This window comes from Eubalaena glacialis, chromosome 3 (genome assembly GCF_028564815.1).
Source record: "Eubalaena glacialis isolate mEubGla1 chromosome 3, mEubGla1.1.hap2.+ XY, whole genome shotgun sequence".
Lineage (NCBI taxonomy): Eukaryota > Metazoa > Chordata > Mammalia > Artiodactyla > Balaenidae > Eubalaena > Eubalaena glacialis.
In genome coordinates, this window is record NC_083718.1 from 24,945,246 (window position 1) to 24,969,575 (window position 24,330).

Below are 24,330 nucleotides of genomic sequence, written 5' to 3' on the forward strand. Positions count from 1 at the left end.
AATCTATATGTCTAAGAAGCACACTGAAGTCTACATAGAATAAACTCAGATAGGAGAAACAACTAGACACATGAAAATCAAACTGTCAAAAGACAAAGACAGAGAGAGTCTTGAAAACAGCAAGAAAGAAGCAACTCATCATGCACGAAGATCCTTAATAGGATTGACATCTGATTTCTCATCAGAAACATGGAAGGCAGAAATCTGTGGCATGATATAAAGTACTGAAGAAAAAAAACCCCTGTCAATGAAACATTCTATATCTAGCAAAACTATTCTTTAAAAATGAAGGAGAAATTAAGACGTTCCTAAATAAACAAAACCAAGGGCATTCATCACTAGAACATACACTCTGTTAAGAAAGAAAGTGTGTCCTTCAGGCTGAGATGAAAGGACAATAACTCGAATCCACATGGCGAAATAAAGAAAATGGAAAAGAAACTATATAGGTAAATATAAACGGCAGCATAGGTATATTTTTGTTGGTAACTTTTACTTTTTTGCCTAATTAAAAAAATAACTGCATAAAGCAACAATGATAAATCTGTGGGGATGGGCATAAAATGAACAGAGATATAACTTGTATAATAATAACAGTACAAAAGAGGGGGGAGAACGGAGCCATATAGGAGCAAAGTTTTTGTATATTATTGAAATTAAGTTAGTATTAATTTGAACTAGAATGTTATGTTAATTATACCCCAGGGCAACCACTAAGAAAAAAGAAGGGAGTGATCAACTGTGTCAAATGCTGCTGATAGTTTAAGATGAGATCTGAGGATTGACTACTTGATTTGGCAACATGGAGATCACTGGTGAGCAGTTTATGGGAATGATGGGGGGTAAAGCTGACTAGATTGATTCAAGTAGAATGGAAGAAAAGGAGGAGGAGAAAATGAATATAGGCAATTCTTCCATGAGTTTGCTGAAAATGGGAGCAGAGAAATGGAGATGGGATGAAGAGTGAGAGACAGTTAAAAGGTTTGTATGCTGATAGGAATAATTGAGTGGAGTGGGAAAAATTGATAATTGCCCTCTCTGTCTCTGCTATTACGGGAGAAATTTTGAGATCAGAGGGGAATTGCTGCAGCATCATGCTTCTCACCCAAACGTCCCAGGCATTGGCATCTTTGATTATTGGGTGAATATGTATATACGTACATGTGCATGTATATATACATAGATTTGTGTGTGTTTTGAATAATACTGTATTAATATATTATGCCCATTAGAAAAGATACACAAAAATGTAAATTTTTAGAAGTTTAAGATAAATTTTTTAAAAAGTCGATAATTAAGATGACGTATCATATAATCAATAATACCTCAGGCACTCAGACACTCAGAGTGAGGTACATAGTGAATAAATCCATGCTTCAAATATCTTCTTGCTAATTTTGAATTTTCTGGCTGTCTTTTTATCAGCTACAGTTAGATTCATCCTTGCTCTTACTTTGTAGTGAGTTTATACCTAGAAGAGTAGTAACGATTGTTATTCGTTGTTTTCTTGTCATTCACTCTGCCTTCATTATTAGTATTATCTTCCAACTGGGTTGTTTTGGTCCAGATTTCTTTTTTATTTTAACTTTATTATGGAGAATTTCAAACAAACATAAAGAGACAGAATATGAACCCCAATATATCCATCATTCTCCTTCCTCAGTTAACTCGTGACCCATTCTTCCCTCCAGCCCTGTAGCATTTTGAAACTAATCCGATGCATTTTATTATTTCATCTGGAAATAATTCAGTGTGTATATCTAAAACATAAGGACTCTTTAAAAGAAAACCTAACTACAATGCCATTATCATAACCAAAAAATAATTTGAAGGAATCTTTAACTTGAAGTAATGGGGGAATCTTTTTTAAAAAAAATTTTTATTGGAGTGTAGTTGATTTACAATGTTGTGTTAATTTCTGCTGTACAGCAAAGTGAGTCATTTACACATATATCCACTCTTTTTTAGATTCTTTTCCCATATAGATTATTACAGAGTATTGAGTAGAGTTCCCTGTGCTATACAGTAGGTCTTTATTAGCTATTTATTTTATATATAGGAGTGTGTGTATGTCAATCCCAATCTCCCAATTTATCCCTCCCCCTGCTTTCCCCCTGGTAACCATAAGTTTGTTTTTTACATCTGTGACTCTTTTTCTGTTTTGTAAATAAGTTCACTTGTACAGTTTTTTTAATTCCACATATAAGCGATATATTTGTCTTTCTCTGACTTACTTCACTCAGGATGACAATCTCTAGGTCCATCCATGTTGCTGCAAATGGCATTATTTTGTTCTTTTTTTAATGGCGGAGTAATATTCCATTGTATATATGTACCACATCTTCTTTATCCATTCCACTGACGATGGACATTTAGGTTGCTTCCACGTCCGGGCTATTGTAAATAGTACTGCAATGAACATTGGGGTGCATGTATCTTTTTGAATTACGGTTTTCTCCAGACATATGACCAGGAGTGGGATTGCTGGATCATGTGGTAGTGCTATTTCTAGTTTTTTAAGGAACCTCCATACTGGTCTCCATAATAGTTGTACCAATTTATATACCCACCAACAGTGTTGGAGGGTTAATGGGGGAAATCTTTGCAATAAAAAAATCAGGTCAGGAAAGAAGGGTGTTTTTAGCACAATAAAGCTGAGGTCATAATTTCACAAGGAGTAAGATCAAAATCATATTAATCTGATGAAGATTCCTTCTTTGCATAAACTAGTTGGGGGGTATTTCTCCCGTAAACTAGACTGGTGGTCTCTGAAGTAAAACTAATGTTTATGGTACTGGGTAATGCTGGTCTTCAGGTACTTTAGAGAAAAGCTAACCCTGGCATTGCTGGTGGAGTGAGACTGAACTGGCATGGAAGTACCCAATTCCCTCCTCACTAAAGCACCACATCCTCTCTCCCCTTGAGCAGAAGCTGGAGCTGATGAAAATCACACCCTCTTCCCAGTGAAGTCTCACCAGGTAGAGTTTGTACATTACGGGAAGGGATGAACCGGGGACTCCATTATCCTATGGGCAGTGGTAGAGGTCACTAAGCTGGCAGGGGTTGGAGGAACACAGGCAGTTAAGGGAACAGTTAGCTTAGGAGGGAGCAATGGACACCCCTTGAAGACCTAACCCAGGGGCCTGGAACTTTCTCTCCTGTGTGGTAAAAGGGAGCCAGTTGCCTACTCAAGGCAAGTTCCCAGTTCTTAGCCCCACCCTGCTTGGGGCAGTTCCTTGAAACTTGTCAAAACCTCCTTAATTCTCTCTCAAAATATACGTTGTACTTAATGTGGAGATGATTGGGGGTGGGGTGTGTGTGCAGAATTTGGACTGGTAAGAGTATGTGAACGTTCCTGCAGAGGAGACCCAGCAGCGCAGAGGACCCGGCCAGAGAAGCTCACAGCTGTGCCACCCCGGTCCCGCACGCTCCGCTTCTGCGCTGCGGGGGACACGCTGCCTCAAGTCAGGTCCCACGGCCGGGACGGCCTGGACGCCGGGCTCCAGCGTCCCTGAGGAACGGTGAAGCTCGGTTCACGTCTGGATTTTAATCACAACCCTCTACCCTCATTGCAGGCATCAGCATACAATGGTCAATTTTCCTAAGTAGTAATAGTAAACAAGTTTCCAAAATGTTAAATGTTAATTCCTCAAAATCATCTCGGAATAAAGGACAATCCTTTGGCTTGAATATTTAGTTTTGTGAAAGAGCCACTAAATTGTTCTGATTTCCCTTTTCTCCACCGACATCCCTGGACGGAGTTGCAGACCAGGGAGTGGAAACGGTCAAGACAACCGGGGCTCAGGTCTGATATCTCGGGCTGACGAGGAGACTTGGGGCCACTCCACTTGGAAGGAGGCACTTCCTCAGGGGGCAGCTCCCTGTCTTCCGCTTCTTATCGAGCCGGCCGCCCGCCGCAGGGCCCGCTTCCGCTCCTTCCACGTGCTGGCCTGTGCCCGCTACTCGGAGGAGGGCCGGCCTCCGCGAAGAGCCTTGCCGACAGGGGTATACGACCCCGCACGCACCGGGGCCACTGCTCCGGCGACCCAGCCTGGGACGCGCCCACAGGGCCAACACTGGTAGCCAGAAGAGAAACGCGACATGTGGGCGGGGCCGGGCGCCGGAGGCGGGCCCGCACTCAGCGGCCCACAGCGCTTCCGACTTCTGTGGGAGCCTTTTGTGGGAACTGGGAGGGGGCCCTCGTTACATAAAGGAGAGCACGGGCCGGCCCGCTGCAGTCACTTCAGCTCCTTCCACCGCCTCCCCTCCAGTCCCGCTCGGAGGCCCGGCGAGCACCGGCCGGGGCGTGACATCCAGCCGCTGGCCACCGCGGCTGCGCCCGCCGCCTCATCTGCCGAAAGGCTAGTTCTCGGGGTGCACCCGCACCGAGCACCCACCCTCGCAACCCGGCCTTTACCCAGCCTTCCCAACTAGAGGAAAGGGCCGCCGGTAGGGAAGAACGGGAGGGGCCCGTGCCCTGGGGCGGCCTCCCATTGGCTCCTCTCTCTCTGCCCTCCGTCCCGATTGGCCGCGGGTCGAGCGCACGGGCCGTGCACGCTGCCCCGCGCCGCGCGTCGTTGGACTGGGGGTGGGTGGCGGCGCAGCCAATGGGAGCGGCCTGCGGGGCGGGGCTCCCGGCGCTGGGTCTCTGGGCTAGGGCGAACTGGTAAACAGATCCGGAGCGCGTGCCGGGTGCCAACGCTACGGCGAGCGCGCGGGGGCTGCGCGAAGGTGACTGCGGATCCCAGCTTCCTGCAGCCGGGTAAGGCTGCCGCCCACCGCGTGCCCTGGGCGCCGTCTGCCTGCGGCCAGAGCTGCGCTCACCACCCGCTTGGGCCCTTCTTGTATCCTCAAGTAACAGCGCGGCTTCCCCTTTGCGAGTTTCATTTGCCCCAAGCTCCGGGCCGCGGCGCGTTGGGCGCCCTGCGGCTGTCTCCTACCCCCGTGCCCACCTTAGCCCATACGTGTCTCGGAGAGGGGCCGAGGGCCGCGTGCTGGAGCCATGGGTCCCCGGAACGCGCCGAGCAGCCCCGGTCACCTGATGCCTTGTCTCTTGGTCGCCAGTACTGCTTTCCTGCCTCTCTTTCTCATGATAATATTTGTCTTCACGCCTAGACCCCTTTGCACTGTCTCAGGGGCGCTAACTGCCCCTGGCCCCAGGTTTGTGTCAGGACTTTGACTCCCTTGACCCGAGCCAGCTGTTGGGTTCCACAGTTGGGGGTTTTGGGTGAACTTGGGAAAGAGGACCCTTCTTGGTCCTTTCCTCCGTTGGCTTTTCTTTGGCCCCTCCTCCTACTTTTCCAAACGCTGGTGGTCTTGTGAATGGTTTGGGCTTAATTGCCTAAACTCTTGCCTTTGCCCAGTCTCTGCCCCTCTGCCAAACCCAGGCCAGTTCTCCCATGTGCCTTGTGGGATGGAAAATGCTGCGGGGGCAGGCCTGGATGCTGGAGCTCTCCATTTGGATGACAGGTGCCAGTCCTCTGAAGGGTGAGAGACTTATGTGAAGCCTCTCATCCAGGGTAGGGCCTGCATCCCATTGGAAAACTTGTCCATGCTCACTTGCGCCTTGGGTGTGCGTGACAGAAGACTGAAGAGCTGGGCCTGCCAGGTCTAACTTGTTGCCAAAGGATTTGAGCATGCCTGATGCCAGCCTGCCAGTTGTCATGCTGTGCATGGGTGGGTCATGCTGGCAGGAGGGCCCTTCTCCGGAGAAGAAACAAAGGGGGGGCTGGTGGTTCTCAGGAGCAGCATCTTTAAGACTGGTGGTGACTTTGGGCATTTTCAACTTTGCAAATAATGCAGACAAGGCAGGGTTAGGATTTTGGGCCTGACCTTGGGCAACTGAAAGGAAAAGTGAACTAAGGTGCTTTGAGCACTTACGTGTGTGTCACATAAGACAGGGGTTCTCAACCTTCAGCAACATCCCTGGCCTTTATCCATTAGATGCTAGTAGCATTCCCCCCCCCCCGACACACACACACACACACACGCACACACACACACTACTTGTGACAACCAAAAATGTCTCCAGACATTGCCACATGTCTCCTAGAGGACAAAAGCAACCTTGGTTGAGAACCACTGAGGTAAAACTGTAAAAAGAGTCTTCCCATGCTGCCAGAGGCCCCCTAGGACCTATCCATGACTGGCTGAGAGGTTTATTTAAAGGGTAGCATCTCTGTCCTAAACCAATGATAGAAGCCCTGTAGGTTGGGCTTTAATGGAGTCCCCCACTCTGCACCTGGGAGGATAGGAGTGAGATAGGAGGTAGAAACCCATGGTCATTTGCTGTGCCTGCTGGGTGCATGGCAGTGACTGGCTGGGTCCAGAGTACAAAAGAAGTGGGAGACTTGTGGTTTCTGTCTTTGGGGACTTTGCAAGACTGTGGGAGATATACATATGAAATAACCATGGGGCAGTTTTTAAATAGTGAGCAAACAAGTTTACGCTGTCTGAATGCTGGCAGAAAGGCCAATTCAGTTATCCATAAGTGGCTTTTCCAAGGTGATGCTTTGCTCATCCTTACTGATTTGCTGAGACATGTCTTATGATGTGGGAGGGTGCCAGGCCTGTGTTTGCAGAGAGTAAGTGTGTGGCTGCATTTCAGACATATATGTGGGGGTATGTACATGTGCCATGTACTCCTCCAAGAGAGAGACTACCCAGGAGTGCAGAATGGACACGTGTACAATTTGTACAGTTCTTTTACAGTTGATTGAAGCATCAGAGACAGTGAGCCATTTCTTTTTGTGCAGGGAAAGACACTACTTCTGAGTCTAGATTTTGCCTTCACTGTAACCCAGAATTTATGCCCCAAACCTCAAAGTCCCAAACTGGTGGGGACGCAGAAAAGTGAAGAATGGTGATTATTGTACAGGGCAAGGAAAAACATCTGAAACCCCTACCATGAATTTGTTTTTCTTGTTGTTAATTGATCCTATGGGGATGTATCAGGATTTTCCCATAACATTCCTTGGTTAGTTAGGGTGTCTTTTGGGTGCCCTTTCTTGCCTATAGAAAAGAATCTGGACAGGGAGGTCACTTCTCTTTTCTCAGAAAGAAGTTTAGAGGAGTGTATTATTGGGAAGCTCCAAACTTGGCACGATAATTTTCCATCAAGAGCCATGGGCACTGAGTCATTATCTTTGTTAGTTGAAACAAGAGCTGTGTGCAAAATTAGACAGGAATATTTAGAGAGTTGTCTTGATCTGACAGTGGCATCTGGAAATAGTTCCAGCATTCTTGCTAAACAACAGCCAGGAACCTGGGAGAGCCAGTAGAAAGAAGAGCCAGTGGGAGAGGGGGAGTGCGAGGGCCCTGCTCCTTGAGGAGTTGCACCTATTGGGGGGATGGGGTCTGCTGACTCTGAGGCAGACCCTGATGTGTCTGGGTGGGCTGCTCCCCACACTTTTCAAACCCAAGTGGGTATCCAGTGGTCTGTCCACAAGCATGTTTGTTGTGGGGTTACAGGCTCCTGAGCCCTTTACCTTTTGCTTTGAGGTCAGGGGCCCACGGAATATCTAACATTGGAAATGACTCTGAAAAATCTCTTTTTATTCTTCATACTTGGGTGTGCTTTATTTTTACTCTGTGCATGTAGAGAAGGATTCATGAGAAAGCTGAGTGTTTTTCACTCACCTTGCCCTTTCAGGGTATTGTAGGTTCTGTTGTAGTGAATAGTGACGGAGTCCTCGACTTGCTTTTTAAAATATCCCATTTCCATCTGGGCTGAGGGAGAGGGGCTGCACTTGGTAGAAACCTGGAAAATCCCTGTGTGCTCTAAGGGTTGGTGCTTCTCCACATCCTGCCCTGAAGAAAAGCCCGCTCTGGAATTGTGGGTTATTCACTCCTTGAACAAATATTGATTGATTGTCTGCCTTGAGCGTGGCATTGGAAATATAAAAGTGAACAATTCCTTGGTTCCCGGACCTCAGGGAGTTGTAATAAGGGGTGTGCAGATACCACCTAAACACCCTCAGTGTGGTTTGGACTCGGGGTCTAGATCAGACCACTTCTGGCTGGTGGAAACGGCAAGGCGCTTGGAGGAGAAGGCATGTTAGCTGGGACTCTGAGAATGAGCAGGATGTCAGCAGGAGGCGGGAGTTTGGAGGGGTGAGGGGCCAGTGCTTCCCAGACGCTCTGTGCTGAAGGCCAGGTTTTATTTTTTCCTAGTTTGTTGCAGACCAGTGCTTTTGCAAAACACAGTAAACATGTCCTGACAGTGCTAAATTGCTGTGAAGGTTTCTGAGCGCTTACTCCTGTTATCTCATCGAGGATGACAATATGAGTCCAAGGACCATTCTTTGAGTAGCATTGGTCCAGGCAATGGGCCCTTTGAGCAGAGGCATTGGGTGGGTGAGTGCCTGGTAGGGGTGAGTGCAGTCTGGCCGGAGGGTGGGGAGTGGGAGGGGAGCAGTGGGAGGCTGGGCTAGGGGCAGATTGGGGTGAGTCCCCCACCCCACTTCCTGTTGAAGCAGCTTGTGTGATCTGCCCTTAGGAGTTTAGGATAGTCTGAGCAGCATTGCTGCCACTTGTGCTTCCATAGGGTCGGGGGGCCAGGGGGACTTTGGCGTAGGGCTCCTGGTGGTTTTCAGCTGACAGTTCAGTTCAGGCCAGAAAGGGTTCCCTGGGCGCCCACAACTCAGCTGCAGCCTAGGGGGCTCTGACAGAGAGCGAGGCGGCTCCCTGCCCTGGCATGCGCACGGTGGACGTGGGTACCTGTGGGTACTGGCAGACTGTGCAGGACCTAGGGCGGGTGCAGTCCTCTGCTGTGGGAACCCAGGGCGCAGCGGTGCTGGTTCTGCTGGAGAAGGGCCGGGAAACTGCCTTCCTGTGCTGGGAGGTCTAGGAGCTAGGGCCTGAAGGATGAACAGGTTTCCATGGGAGAGAAGGATCCGAAGCTGACGCCTGAGCAGGGAGGGGCGAAGGTGGGCGCTGCTGTGGGGAGGAGAGGGGAGGGCGCTCAGGCAGGCAGGCTGTGCAGAATGGGTCTTGGAATGGGTCACTTTGGGGGGTCAGGGTGGATGGTGAGGGAGACCCGTGAGGCGGCCTGTGAGAAGTGAGGGCGGCCTGAGTCCCAGGTGGCGGGTAGTGGGGAGGTGGAATGAAGGCGTAGATTCAAGAGATTATAAATCTGTGCAGGTGGAATCTCTAGACTAAGTTACTGCTTGGCCACTGGACTGAGATTTCTAGTGGCGGGAGGGGTGGGGACTGTTTGGGGTGGATGGTGGTGTCACTGCTGAAAACAGGGGGCAGAGCTGGGCTGGCGGCAGGAAGATGGTGATATTAGTTTTAGACGGGAAGGGGTTGAGGTGCGGGACTTTTTTCCTATCCTTTTTTATTAAGGTACAATTTGCATACAGTAAATTCACACTTTCTAGTGCGCGGTTGTGCAGTTTGACAAATGCATATAGTCATGTAACCATTACCACAGTCAAGGTCCAGAACGGTTCCGTCCTCCCTGCCCCCTGGGTTCCCTGTGCCCCTTCATCGGTGCCCGTGGGACTTGGAGGGGGAGACCTGGTGTGTGTATAACTGGATTTGTTCTAGAATTGGGCCAGTGGTTGAGATGGCCTGCCCGGCCTGGGAATGGGATGCATGGTCCTGGGGGAGCCGCCAGCCCGTGGGGAGGCTGAAGCAGCCCAGGGGACAGCGTAGAGAGCAGGGAGGATGGGGCTGGGGACCAGGCCTGGGGACTCCTGTGGAGGTGGAGGGGGAAGAGGAACTGGTGAGGGAGGTTGAGATGAGGGGCCGGGTGAGTCATGGGAACCCAGGAGGGGATTTCAGGGGAGCGGGTGGGACCAGCGGGAAAGGCTGAGGAGGGTGGTGCTGACTCAGGTGGATGGAGCCAGCAGGTGGCCGTTGTGAGTGCCACAGAGGGAGAGCTCGGGGTCAGGGCCAGGCAGCCTGTGCTGAGGGAGAAGGGATGGCAGGGTTGGCTGGGATGAGGCTGAGGGAGAAGCAGAGTCAACGAGAGGTTTTTCAATATTTGGTGCGTGAAAGCCGAGAGCGGCGTTTGTGGGCTTAAGGGGGAAAGCTTTTGTAGAAGGAGACATTGAAGGCAAAATTAAAAATAGGTCAGGGGCAAAGTCCTAGAGGAGGAGGGAGAGGGAGGAGGAGAACGGCCAGTGCGGGGAGGAGATAGGATGGGAGGAGAGGCGGCGGGAGGGCTGAGACCCCGACCGAGGGTTGAGGGTGAGCACATCTGATTGCCTCTGTTTTGAGGAAACAAGAGGTCAGTTGCGGTGAGTGAGGCCCTCTGCTTGATGTGAGAGGGGGAGGCTGGGCTGGGGGTGGCGCTTGAAGGGGACCGGGGCTCCTGCCAGCCTCTGAGGAGGGTGTGTGTGTGTGTGTGTGTGTGTGTGTGTGTGTTTAACGGGGCAGGGTGGGTTTCCTGGCCGTCTGAGAAGGGGCGCACTCCCTGCCCTGCCCACTGGATTTTCCCAGAGGTGTTTGCTGAGAGAGGCCGCGTGGTCCCCACCTCACCACCCCCGAGAAGCAGGTCTGCCCCTCCCCACTTGCTATTTTCATAGAACGTCTGGAAGGGTTAGTACTCAAATTCTTTTGTGTATGATGCTTTCAAGAACCTGTTAAATCCCAATTTTCAGCACAGCCCTGTGTCAACCTTCTATGCTCAGGGTAAACGGCCGTGTCCTAATCTCTGGGAACTGGAAATCATCTAGGTCAATCGCCTTGTTTTACACATGAGGAAACGAGGAAACTCAGGCCCAAGGGAGAGCGGGTGTGCCCAGGGTCACATGTGGCTGGTGCCCAGGGTGGGCCTGGAACCTGGGCCTGGCTGGCCACCCTCCTCCATCAACCTCATCATAGTACCCTTGTTGTCTGGGAACCGGAGGGCCTGACGGCAGTGATTCTGCCGTCTGCCGGGCGGGATGGGAGGTCCTGGGGTCTGTTCACACACCCGGAACTGTTACATTAAATCCAGATCCTGGGGTCAAGCCGGTGTTTGCTTTCTGCCTGGCACGTTTTCTCTGCGTTTGGCCCGGGTCCTGTCTCAGGGGAGGGTGAAGGTAAGAATAGGTTGCCCTGTGACCTGCAGGTGGTTACTGTTTGACAGGTGCTGGAGCAAACATCTCCTCATCTGTCTGAGATCGAAAAAGCAGTTTGTGGCTCTTGCCCCCTAATGTGTTTACAGCCAGCATTTGGTAAAGCAAGGGCTGGGCACCACGTACAGGTCAGGCCTGCTGTGCCCCTGGTACAGCCCGCGTGAGCTCACTGTCAGCCAGGCCTGCTGTCTTTTGTCCCTCTACCCTCTCACTCTTCTTCTAAGCAAGGAGTGGGACCGAGCAGAGGACGCAGTAGAGGGGCCGCATCCTGGGTGGGCCGCCACCCCTCCCTCCCAGTGTCTGTGTGCGCATGTGAGCAGGCTCCGGGCCCCTGTGGGCCGTCGCTCTTCCTCCATTCTCCCTCTTCTGCCGTCACCCCATTTAACACAGGGTGCCGCTGCCGCTGTGTCCATGGCTCTGGCTGGTGGCGGTTTCGGGGTGATTGATGACAGAAAGAGCGTTTCCCAGATGCTTAGCATCCCTGGTGTCTCTTGGGTTCTGGGTTCTAGAAGAGGGAGCTTGAGAAGTTGGGGAGCCCCTGGGCGCCCGTGGGTATTAAACTCCTGGTATGGACATGGTACAGCACCGACCCTCAAGGGGAGTATAGGTCTGGGTAAGAGATCCCCCCTCCAGGAGCGCACCATGCAGCCTGGGAGACAGGACAGGTACACAAAGAGTTATATAGGGCATGGCAAGGCGACCTTAGGCCATTATGAGATGAGGGACTTTAGAGGACAAGAGGTGACTTTAGGATGGGGGGCAGACGCTATGGAGCGTCTAACATTCCATCAGGATAGGTAGGATTTTGGCAGAGGAAAGGGTGTCCCGGGGGAGGAGGTGGGAGCAGCACGTGGAAGTAGGAAAGTGGGTGTGTGTGTGTGTGTGTGTGTGTTGGGGCATGAGCCATTCTGGCTGAAGCGCTGGTGTGGGGTGGAGATAGTAGGAAATAAAAGCTGGAAAGATGTCTTGGGGTCCACAGTGAAGGGCCTTGAAGGCCAGGCCTGGGCCCGCGGCCTTAGTTCTGCCGGCAAAGGAGAGTGGAGGTCAGCGAGGAGACAGTCGCCTCTTCCTCTGTCCATCCTCTTCTCATTTCTCTTCCTGAGTATTGTTGTCTGTCTAGGGTCGTCCCTCGTAGGGTTAACTCACTGGTCTTAAAAGCTATTGGGGTTTTGTGTACGCTTGTAGTGCCAGAGGGTTGCACGGGCCCTCGGTGGCAGGACCTGTTAATTTAATGTCTGCACCAGTGACGTGCACAGGTGTCCGTGCCTGGCCTGTGTGTGGTGTTTGGGGGTGCTGCTGATGGAGCATGGTTCCGGGAGTCAGCGTGGCAGGACTGGGGGCCGCGTACCCAACAGCTCCTTCCAGAGGTGCACGCCCAGAGTGGACTCAGCTTGGGGCTCCTGCCTCTTTCTCCCACTTACGTCTGAGACAGAACCGGCGTGTGATCGCTAGTGCTGAGAAGCCTAACACTCTCAACCTGGTAGCTGAGGAGCTTTCCAGAAAGGGAGTTTGGCCAGGTGGCCTTTGAGAGCCCAGCCAGCTCCTGGATTTTTATGACTTATAATTTTCTGCAACCAGGGCATGAACCTTGCCGTGTTTCCAGGAGAGTGAGTTTTTTCTTTTTTTTAAGGCATTTCTTTTTTTTAATTAATTTATTTTATTTATTTATTTTTGGCTGTGTTGGGTCTTCGTTGCGGTGTGCGGGCTTCTCTTATTGCGGAGCACGGGCTCTAGGCGCACAGACTTCAGTAGTTGTGGCACGCAGGCTCAGTAGTTGTGGCTCACGGGCCTAGTTGCTCCGCGGCATGTGGGATCTTCCCGGACCAGGGCTCGTACCCGTGTCCCCTGCATTGGCAGGCAGATTCTCAACCACTGTGCCACCAGGGAAGCCCCCAGGAGAGTGACTATTGATTTAAAAACATGTTACTGACCTGGGGGCAGGTTTCTTATCTGCTCACTTCCTAGGCTGCAGGAGGAAAGGACTTGAGCCTGGAGTCAGACAGGCATGGATAGGCCAGCCCCTGACAGCGTTGGGACCTAGAGGACATTTCTTTACCTTGCGGAGCTGTGTCTCATCAGCAGATGGGGACAGTAATACCTCACAGGGTTGCTGTAGGATTAGGAGTAATAAAAAGTGATACACACAGAAGGGGAGTAATAACTGGTAGCTGTTCTTGTTATTAATACTATTTCACTGAAATATTTAATCTGAAGTGAAAGTGTTTTGAAAGATTAAGAATGTAAGAACTGATAAGGAGCATTTTGAGGGGTGCGGGCTCTTACTTGGACGTTGCAGTACCCCAGGCTGTGCACAGTGCCTGGCATGTAATGTAAGTGCTCCATAATCGTTTCAGTGTTGAACCGAGGCTGGGAAAGAGGCTGGTAGACGAATGGGGCATGCTTATACTGAAAGCAGGCAGGACTCTGTCATCAGAACAAGAATGTGTCTTGAGCTGCCCATGGGATATGCCAGAACCTACCACAGCACCTGGCACTTAGCTGCACTTAGTACCACGTGTGGAGTGACTAAACTAAGGTATTTTAGATGAATGATCTGGAAATTATTCTAGAATATCACCCCTCTTCCCAACACAATGATGTATCTTTTAAAAATAGCCACTGCATTAGTTTCCTATTGCTGCTATAACAAATTACCACAAATTCAATGACTTAAAACACCACAAATTTATTATTTTACAGTTCTGGAAGTCAGAAGTCTGAAATGGGTATCACCTGGCTAAAATCAAGGAGTCAGCAGGGCAGATTCTCTCTAGAGGCTCAAGGGCAGAGCCCCTCCCCTTGCCTTTCCAGCCTCTCGGGGCTGCTTGCATCCCTTGGCCGTGGTTCCTTCCTCACAACTGCATCACTCCAGCCTCTGCCTTTCTCACATCTCCCTCTTCTGACTCAGATCCTCCTGCCTCTCTCTCTCTCATAAAGACCCTTGATTACATTGGGCCCAGGTGGATAATCCCCCCATCTCAAGATCTGTAACGTAATCACACTTTCAGCAGTCCCTTTTGCCACATAAGAGAACATAGTCACAGGTTCTGGGGATGAGGGTGTGAACATCTCTGGGGGGCCATCAGTCAGCCTCCCAAAGCCACCCACAGTATTTTGGCCAGATTTAAACACAACCCCTTAAATATCTGATTTTAGTTTAAGATAAACTCCTCAACTACAGCCCCAGGGTTCCCCACCAGGGTTCTTATTCTCCTACCTGTGTGACAGTGCAGATGACACTTGTATTTGTGTGGTCAGGGTCCGTCTGTGTGTGGAGGTAGGTGGGGAAAGAGTCAGAGGTGTGCGAGATGTGAGCCTCCCCACAAGGGGCTTATTATTGGAAAGACTTCTGTGTGCCAAAGATAACTTACAAAACGGGGCAGAATCTGACCAGCACTGGAAAATTTACCTCAGCTGATGGGAAGACAAAATCATAAGAGCCAAGAGTAAATTAGGGCCTGATTAGAAATGTGTCCTTGAATATGTATGACATGTTCATACATTTCAAAGTACTTCTGCCTCTCTTATTTAGATTGGACATAATAAGAACTTATGCTGTCGTAATATCCAGGTGAGGAAACAGATTATAGGAAACAGGTTCAGGGACAGGCCTGGAGTGGCCTGGCAGGGCCGAGCAGAGCTGATGCACAGGCCCGGAGGCTGGCCTCATTCAGTTTTAGAAGTGCAGGGATGAAGGGGTAGGTGTGAGAGGGGAGGAATTGGAGCAGCGCTTACATGGCACAGGTGTAAGTGGAGGCTGGACGGGAGGCCTGGGTCCTGACTTCGGCCTCCAACCTCAGGCTCAGGAGTTTGGAGCTTATCCTGTAGAAAACTACGAGCCATTTGAGCCAGGGGTTAACATGATGAAAAGGGATTTGGAGAAGGTTAATCTGGCAGCAGATGGGCTGTAGCTTGGAGACAGGGAACTAGTGGGGGTCAGAGGGGTTCCCCAGCACTGTCGAAAGCCTGTGCTTACCTGGCGAAAGCCTCCTGTGCTATTATCTCCTCTGAGAGTGGTACTGACCGTGGTGAGGATTACCAGCGGTATTTATGTCCTGGTTGTCCTAGGCACTCCAAGCAGGCCGCCAGCACACCAGACCACCTCTCCTGAATGATGCCTCACACGAGAGAGGGCGAGTCTGCCCTCCCCGAGTCAGATCTGGTACTGTACCCAGCCCGGGTGCTGGGGTATAAATCAGTAAGAGAGTTGTCCACACTGGTCTCATTTGTGCTCCCTCTGGTCTCACCAAGTCTGAGTGACTTGGTGAGTCCTTCCAGAGTGTCCGTGTGGTCTTAATAATGATCATGTCGGCTAACGGTGTTGAGCACTGACTGTGTGCCAGGCACTTGGGGTCCTAAGTACTGTTATATGGATTATCTAACCCACTCCTCTTGAGAACAGATGAGGGAAACTGAGTTGCAAAGATGAGCTTAAATGACTACTTAGGTCAGCAGCAGAGTCAGGATTTGAACCTGGGGCGCCCAACTCCAGAGCATCTTGACTGCTTCATCAGTATCACTTCCTGAACGAAATCTTTTTTAATGTTTTAAGCAGAAAACTTTGGTGGGTTTTTGGTCAGAAAATGAAATTACCCTCAGGACCCCGTGCTTGGCAGGTTGGTATTTGTAATCAGTTACGTACCCTCGTGCTTGGCAGGTTGGTATTTGTAATCAGTTACGTTTGCTCCCCAGTGGGAGGAAAGACCACTTGGGGCCCTCTGTGCTACTCACCTGTGCTTTGGAGTCCCGGGCCTGTGCAGGTTCATACACAGCGTTGGGTTTCTCTCTGGATTATCATTAGAGGCTGGAACGTCTTCTGCTGCTTTTTTTTTTTTTTTTTAAATTGAGTTATTTGTGTTTTTTTTGTTGTTGTTTTTAAAATTTTATTTATTTATTTATTTATTTTTGGCTGTGTTGGGTCTTCGTCTCTGTGCGAGGGCTTTCTCTAGTTGCGGCAAGTGGGGGCCACTCATCATCGCGGTGCGCGGGCCTCTCACCACCGCGGCCTCTCTTGTTGCGGAGCACAGGCTCCAGACGCGCAGGCTTAGTAATTGTGGCTCACGGGCCTAGTTGCTCCACGGCATGTGGGATCTTCTCAGACCAGGGCTCGAACCCGTGTCCCCTGCACCGGCAGGCAGATTCTCAACCACTGTGCCACCAGGGAAGCCCCTTCTGCTGCTTTTTTATCTCCCCCTCCCTGGCCCCAGCCCAGTGCCCACCTTGGAGCAACACACCAGGGAATCCTAAGAATGTCTTCTTCTTCTTTTTTTTTTTTAATCTATTTATTTATTTATCTATTTTTGGCTGAGTTGGGTCTTTGTTGCTGTGCACGGGCTTTCTCTAGTTGCGACGAGCGGGGGGCTACTCTTCGTTGCGGTGCGCAGGCTTCTCATTGTGGTGGCTTCTCTTGATGCAGAGCACGGGCTCTAGAGGCGCGTGGGCTCAGTAGTTGTGGCGCACGGGCTTAGTTGCTCCGCAGCATGTGGAGTCTTCCCGGACCAGGGCTCGAACCCGTGTCCCCTGCATTAGCAGGCGGATTCTTAACCACTGCGCCACCAGGGAAGCCCCTAAGAATGTCTTCTTAATCACCCATTGGGTGGAGAATGGAGGCTTGCAGTCTAGGACATCAAAACGCAGTCTTATTTGTTTTCTCCTTTTATCTGTTAAATGGTTGCCTGGCTGCTGAGCCATGATAGATTCGAGTTCTAGCTCTACTTGTTATTTGTTGTGGTACTTTGGGCAAGTTTACTTAACCTCTCTGTGCCTTAGTTCCTTCATCTGTAAAATGGGCAAAATAATAGTACTTACCTGTTAAAAATGAGTGAGGTAATACACATAGAACACTTAGCACACAGCCTGGCATATAATAAACTCCCAGTAAATAATAGCTAAATATAGTTATCATCACATTGTGCTGGTTTTCTGCTTCTCACAGGATAAAAATGTTTGGGGAACTGGTGAAATTCATTGGAGGAGAATGTCAGAGTGCCTGCTATTCAACAAGCTCTTGAGTGTGTTGGCATAAGAGTGTATACTTTTTAAATGGTTCCAAGAAAAATCCCAATAGTCCAGAAATGGCTTTTGGAGGAACATGAAGTCCTTAGCCCAGGAGACAACTTGAGGCCCAGAAACGAACTCCTTTCCTTACGGGGCACAATTCCGCTGTGCCACCCAAGGGCTGTGGCTTCAGACCCGCGCGGGGTCTGTGGTGAGCTGCCTGGATCAGGGCAGGAGGCCATCCCGCCCCACAGTAGTGGGCATCGTGTCTGCCTGTGTCTCCCCTCCTACCGGCCCGCCACCCCCCCCCCACCAGAACTCGGCTGCCCTGTTCTGGGTGACCCAGTAAAAGGTGGTCACCACAGAGCCCTCGCTTTGTCCCTGGGGCCTCTGGATGGTGGGCAGCTCTGTGCCTGGTGAGGTACCCATCTTCTGGGGTCAGGAGCAGAGCTGTAATGGGGGGGGTCCTCACCCCAACACCAGCCTTGTTGGGCTGCTCTGATATAACTCTAGTGACCTTTCCAGATTTCCTGGGACAGTTGTGGTTACATTTTACTCTGTTGCCCTAGAATAAGGGTCAACAAATTTTCCTTGAAGAGCCAGATAGAAAAAAAAAACAAAAGAGCTGGATAGGAAATATTTTAGGCTTTGTGGGCCATAGTTCTCACTTGCAACTGCTCAGCCGTGCTGTTATAGCTTCAAACCAAACCCAACCAAACCCAAAAACCCCAAACAGCCATAGATAATGCATATGTAAATGAATGAGCTGTTGCCAGTACCTAAATGAACGAGCAAGGCTGTGTTCCAGTAAATGCTTATTTACAAAAACAGACAACAGGGCTGCATTTGGCCCCATGGTTTGCTGACCCCTGATCTAAAAGGGCACCGGTCATGTTACAGAAAAACCCAAACAAATTTTTTGCCAACCCATACATGTCTTAACTTTTGGTTCAGAAAAATGTGATCACTGCACTTACTACATTATTCTAAACTAGGATCCTGTTTGGGGGAAAGTACCGTTAATTATTTCTATCTTTTAACACAGGGGCCAGCATTAGACCTGCCTCTGTCAGGTGGTTTTCTCACCACTTTCTGAGAAGCGCAGTTGAGCCTCTTTCCCAAAAGTGGGGCGGCCGTGTTCCACCTTCCTGGTGGCCTGTCAAGGGCAGTTGTTTGCTGATGAAGGACAGTGGCTAAAGGGTGTAGAGAGGTAGTATTTATAGCATTCTGATTTGCTATCTAACCCTCTGCCCATCCCGCCCAGGACAAACGCTTCAGGGATGTGGGATAGTTTCTTTAAATCACACCTTTGTGTGCTTGCTTTTATTTTTTTATTTTAACAACAGATATTTAAGATTATTTTTATATAACTTATTTTCTGTTATAAAAGTGGTACATGTTCTTTGTAGAAAATTTTAGGAAATTAAGTAATAAGAATCTATCACTCTACCACCCAGAGAAAACCAGTGTTCCTGTTTTGCATGCTCTGTTTCTATCATCCATCTCCCTCCCTCCCTTCTTTCCTTCCTTCCTTCCTCCCTCCCTCCCTCCCTCTAAAATAAAGGATGATACTGTTTTGTAACCTGCGTTTTTCCTACATGGGAATATATAGTAAACTTTCTTATTTGTCAATAAATACCTTTCAGAGTGTCATTTTAGATGGCTGCGTAGCAGTCCATCTAATGGGTGTACCACTATTTATGTAGCCAGTCTTAGACAATGTTGTGATTTACATTCTTGTGGCTACATTATCACACATCCACTGTTAAGGAAATGCAGTTTGACAGAATTTGGCTGGATGCTTAGAGAACTATCAGGCAGGATGGCCTGGGAAGGAGACAGGGAAAGGGGACTTTAGTGGTAGACATGCAGGTTTGGGGCATTCCAGAGGTGACTTGCAGCTGTGGGGAATGAATGACCCTAGTGGCCTGTCTCTCACCGTAGAAGGTTGACTCACCAGGCCTGGCTGGGGCTGACTGACAGGGGAGGGGGAGGGTATGAGGTGGGGTTTGAGGGGGGACAGAGGCTCTTTTTCTCTATATCGTCCCCTGGGTTCTTCTTCATGTTTTTAGTTGCCTTTGAAAATTGATATGTATTAGGATATTTCTGAACCTGCTGCCAGACGGACCCTGAAGCCAGACCTCACTATGTAGAAGCCTGGAGTGCCTGAGATATTTGAGTGATGGGCCCTGGGGTGTGATTTTAAAGGCCGAGGCGAAGGGCACATCTAAAGAAATTCATGGATTTTTGGTTCAGAAGTCTAAGTCTTTCCCCTAACGCATATACTCTTCTGAGTCCTTGGAGGAAACAGTTGACTGTATTTCCTTTTTCTAAGAGGAAAAGAAAAAAAGAAAAATTTCAAGAATGTAAAGGAACTTTCCAGTGTCCACACAGACTGTTCATGCCCAAAGTAAAAAGATTGTCCTTGGCTGGGAGGGGGCAGAGGGCCACCTGTGAGCCCCCGCCCTGGGGCCTCCCGGATATCATTAAACAGTTCTTTCCCGGGAGTACTAAAGTGACAATCTTGAGATTCCTTTGGTGGCTGGTTCTGTGGGTCATTGTCTTTAAGCCCATTCATTTCCGATGTTCTTTTTCAGTTTCTTGAGGGAATAGTGGGAAAGGAAGGGGCAGGTGGAAGGTTTCCACTTAAGGACAAAGCCAGACTTTTGGGGAGGGAGTAGCAGGGAGAAACTTTTAGGAAAGGATCTCTGTTTAGACTTCCTGCCTGACCTTGGGCTTGGCCCACCTCTGTTCCCTTTTCCCCTCTTCCTCCAGAACAGGGTTCTTAAGGTACGTTTCTAGGACCACCACCAGCAGCAGGTGGGAATTTGTTAGAAATATAGTTTTCCAGGCCCCATCTTAGACCTATAGAATCAGAAACCCGGGGCGGCGGTACAGCAGTCTGTGTTTTAGCAAGTCTCCCGAGTGATTCTGATGCCCACTAAAACCTGAGAACCCTGCCTCAGACTAGCCTCCTAAGAGACCTTTGATTCCATATGTAGATTAAAAAATGCAAGCAGGTGTGAGTCAGTTCCAGAAATGGCAGGCTTTCTTAAACCTTGGGGGGACCAGCTGAGTTCATTTCTGTCTGCTCTGTGTCAAGCACGGTGCTAGTTGCTGGAGATACAGAGAGGGGACAACAGATGTGGTCTGTGTCCTCCTCTGGCTGACAGCCCAGTGTGGCGGAAAGACAGGTACATAGGCAGGTTTAGAGCATGGTCACTGCTACCTTGGGGAAAGAACAGGGAGCCGTGGGGGGACATGGATGGGCTTTAGGGATGGGACATGTTGGGGAGGGCATCCCAGAAGAGGTGCTGTTTGAGTTGAGATCTGGTGAGGAGGAAAGACATGCATTCCTGTGCAAGGTGGGGGCCAGAGAGGCCAGTTAGGGGCTGCTGCGGTTGCCCAGCTGGGAGCAGCCTGGGGGACTAGGGGAGGTGGGAAGGGTTGGAGAGAAGTGGGGGGTGGTCGCAGTGCTCAGGACGGGGAGCATGGGGTGGGCGGGGTAAGGGGGGTGAGGTCAGTTCTGGACATGCCGAGCTTGATGCCTGTGAGCCATTGGGTGATGTGCATGCAGCAGCTGCGGGATGAAGGCTGCTCAGGAGAAGGCTTTTCAGTGAGCTTCACACACCCTCCCCAAGACAAAGGGCTTGCTGTGCAGCTTGCTTTTGGGTCCTTACACCAGTCATCCCATGGCTTCCGGGGCAGCTCAGGATGGGAAGGGACAAGAGGAGGGTGTGCTGGCTTTTGGAGGTATAGACACTCTGGCTTTGCTTGGATGGGAGCTGGTCTGCCTTGTCACACTTTATACTTACGAAGGGGGTTGAACAGTGGCTTAGTAAATTCATGCACTGTCCCTGGCTTATTGTCACCTCATGAGAAGAGACAAGCGACAGATGGTGAGTTCTGGCTGTGAAGGGGGGGGCTTGGGGGTGCATACGGGAACCCTCCCCCCAAATAAAATTCCCCCATGTGGGTCCTGGTGGAAAGGTTTATGATGCCTTCATTTGCTTAATGCTTGTCAGGATTGCCTGTTTTATGTATGTATGTATGTATGTAATTATTTATTTATTTTTGGCCGTGCCACACGGCTTGCAGGATCTTAGTTCCCCGACCAGGGCTTGAACCTGGGCCACTGCAGTGAAAGTGCTAAGTCCTAACCACTGGACCACCAGGGAATTCCCATATATTTTTAAAAAGAACACAACTCATTGCTGCTGATATATCTTATTGCATCTGGCCAGGTAGGCATCACTTGGTGGTTTTTTTGTTTGTTTGTTTTTGGTTTTGTTTTTTTTTTTAGTTTTGGAGACTAGATTTGAAGGTCCTCATACCCCAGGTAATTTCCAGCTAATGGAGTCTCTGAGTCTGTGTTTCAACATGAATGAAATGGTATCTCAGAAAGCTCTTTGGGAAGGTCAGAGAGTGAGGGTTCAGCAGGAAAATTTCCTCTTGGAGCTTGAGGACTCATGTCAGGGGACACTGGCTGTGCTGCTTTCTCAGTCTCTGTCCCTGGGGAGTGGTGAGCTGTATTTATTCCAGTTCTTTCTCTCTCTAGACAACAACTTTGCTCACTTCCTTTATAGCGCTTTAGCATGTTAGGACTGGAAAAGGGGCCTGGTGAGCCACCTGAAGCCCCCCCTTGCTGCGGAGGGTGAAGAGGCAGGCAGCACACGTGGCGGCAGTGGCTGAGCCGTCCAGCCTCCCAGGCGTTGCCGCTGCTCAGCTGCCTCCTCTGCGCCTGATCCCCGTGTGTCAGCCTCAGTTGGCCTCTGGCCGTCTCCGTGGTGTCTGTGCCCGTTATAGATGTGCCTGCATGCTCCTGCAGCTGTGAGCACCCCGGGGCCAAGGGCAGGTTCATCCCAGAACCTGCACAGACTAACCCAGAGCACTGGGGGGGAGACGTCAGTGAACGTGTGTTCAAAGAATTGACCGAATGACTATTTTGGTGCTGGTACCTAGTGGGCACTCCCAAATGTGAGTGCCCGGCCTCCACCCTCACTGCTGTATCCACTGGTGCTGGCTCAGAGGAGACCGGGCGGCGCCCAGGCCTTCTAGGGCAAGTGGGCGAAGAGCCTGAATGCGCCCCCCATCCCTGTATTGCTCCTCCGTGAGGTCCCGGAAACCCATTCAGGGACCAGCAGGGTGAAGCGGGGTGGGTGAGGCCTCTAATACTTGTAGATGAAATCGTGGTGAGGATAAGACTTTAAACTTGTGGTTAATGTATTTTGGGGGCTTTTGATTTCATTTACTTAAGGTCCTGACGAAAATGCCCGCCGGTGTAGCTGAGTGCCTGGCTCTTGTGCATTCCTTTTGGGGGGTTTGCCCCACCATTTAGGACAGCTGAATTCTGAGTCACGTTGGGATTCTGGTGCATTAGAAGTAGGGTTTATGAGAGCCAATTTTTGAAAACCAGGAGGTGAACAAAGTTCTGGAAAGGTATTTCCTCTGGCAGTTGTTTGCCTTCCCACCCCTGCTCCTTGAGGGTAGGCACTCCTTTGCAAAAAAAATACCTGGTATTGACTAAGGTCACTTTGTACCCAGCAGAGCAGCATGTGGGGAGGTTTGGGGACAGCGTCCCTTGAACATGAGATAAATAATCCTTAAGGGGGCTGGCACGGGCTGCGGTTTTGAAATGTGCATCCACCTGTGAATCTGCTCACAACGACAGACTGTTTATTAGCAGCATCTGTTAATGTGAGAAGGGGAGGGACTGCCCCATAGTGGCGGGATGGTAGCTTTCCGTGATGTCATTTCCATGTGGATGGAGCCTGCCTTCCCAGGGAGCTGGCTCTCGTCCTCCTCCTCCACGACGGCGCTCGCTGTGCCGGGTGAGACGGGAACCCATGGAAAGTTCTCCGGTATGAGGACACAACCGTTCAGGCAGGAAGAACGGCATAGCTAATTAATTTTTAATGTGTACTTTTTAAAGATGACGTATTTATTTTCCACTTTGAAAGTGGGATATGTGAACTAAAAAAGTTTTAGGAAAATACTGCAGGAGACCATTATTACTCATACGTCTCAAATGCAGGAATTTAATAAAACACTTGGTCAGTTTATTTAACATTGTTTCCTCTTTGGAATTTTTAAAAAATCATCGTCATAAAGTAGGTGTAATCCTGGCCCATCACAGAACTATGCTCAGAGCTGTCATACTTAGAGACCAGAAAAGTTAGGACTGGACTCTGGTGGGTTCCAGACCTGCATCTGCAGAGTGCAGGACCAGAAATGGGTATTTCACATTGAACTGCAGAGCTAGGGCAGGGGAAACTGGCCAAAAAAATCACGTATCAGCTTTGCGCTAGTGAAACTTTAGTTTGTGGGTATGATAACTTGGGTGAGAAATTTAGGCAGATTAGTTTTAAGCCTGAAAACAAAGTCTGAGTTAAATAGGTCTTATATCAGTTACCAGACAAGGGGAGGTTTTGAAATTATCCAGGCTTGTGGCTTATGGGAGACTGTGGCCTTGGTTATCTGGATTGGATTTAGAGGTGAGCAAGGGGAAAGCCTGTTTCTGGGGACCCCTGGGGCAGTGGGGTATGGTGGATGGTCCACCAGCAAGGGTCTTTCTGAACAGGTGGAGCTGGGGCCCTGGCCTCTGCCATTGCATGTCCCTGATGTCTCTTTCAAAAACCTCTTTCCTCAAGAGTGAAATGTGTCTGTGTGTGTCCAGGGCCAGGGGGCAGGGGAGCGGTTGAGAGCTGGCCCCAGCTGCATTTGAGCTCTGATTACATGCTGTTTTCCCAGTTCTAGACATTTGGTCTATGGGGCTCACACTTGTTTACTGCCATAAGGTGCAGGAGCCCAGAGTGGAGCCCAGGGTGTGAAATAGCACCAGGTGATGGGCAGGGCTAGCTCCCCCTTCTCTCTCCTGTCTCCTTCAAGAGTGTGGTCACCTTCCAAAAAGCTCCTTGGCTTTGATTAGGGTACAGGAGGTCCACTTGTGTCTAATCAGTACCCTGTCCCTGTGGGGGTGCCTTGGAGTTGGTGGACCGAGCGTTTGGGGAAGCAGTGTGGTGCGGTGGGCACAGAGCAGCGGAGGGCAGGTATCAGACCCCAGGGCCACCGTTCAGGAGCTGAATGACCTCAGCCAGTTAGTTAACCTCTCTGACTTTGGTTTTCTCCTTTGTGAAATGGGGGCAATAACATCCATGTCATTTAGGTTGTTTATAAAGATTCAAAGGAGATGAAGTATGGAAAGCACCCCAGCCCAGTGCCTGGGAGCTGCTTTCCTATGAAGGTGAAGGATTCTTTTGAGGGCAGG

The 24,330-nt window shown here is 50.0% G+C and overlaps 1 protein-coding gene across 4 annotated transcripts in view; it reads left to right on the forward strand.

Moving 5' to 3' along the window:
• Positions 1–4,658: 4,658 nt before the first annotated feature.
• COQ8A (coenzyme Q8A) overlaps positions 4,659–24,330 on the forward strand; it is a 50,179-nt gene continuing 30,507 nt past the window's right edge. Inside the window, exon 1 of one of the 4 annotated variants that reach the window (XM_061187364.1) lies at positions 4,659–4,762. The gene's annotated coding sequence lies outside the window, so the exon portion shown is untranslated. Of the gene's footprint in view, positions 4,763–8,334; positions 8,356–10,158; positions 10,245–24,330 lie in introns of those variants that run through there. The other 3 variants (XM_061187367.1, XM_061187366.1, XM_061187365.1) reach the window with 3 other exon arrangements.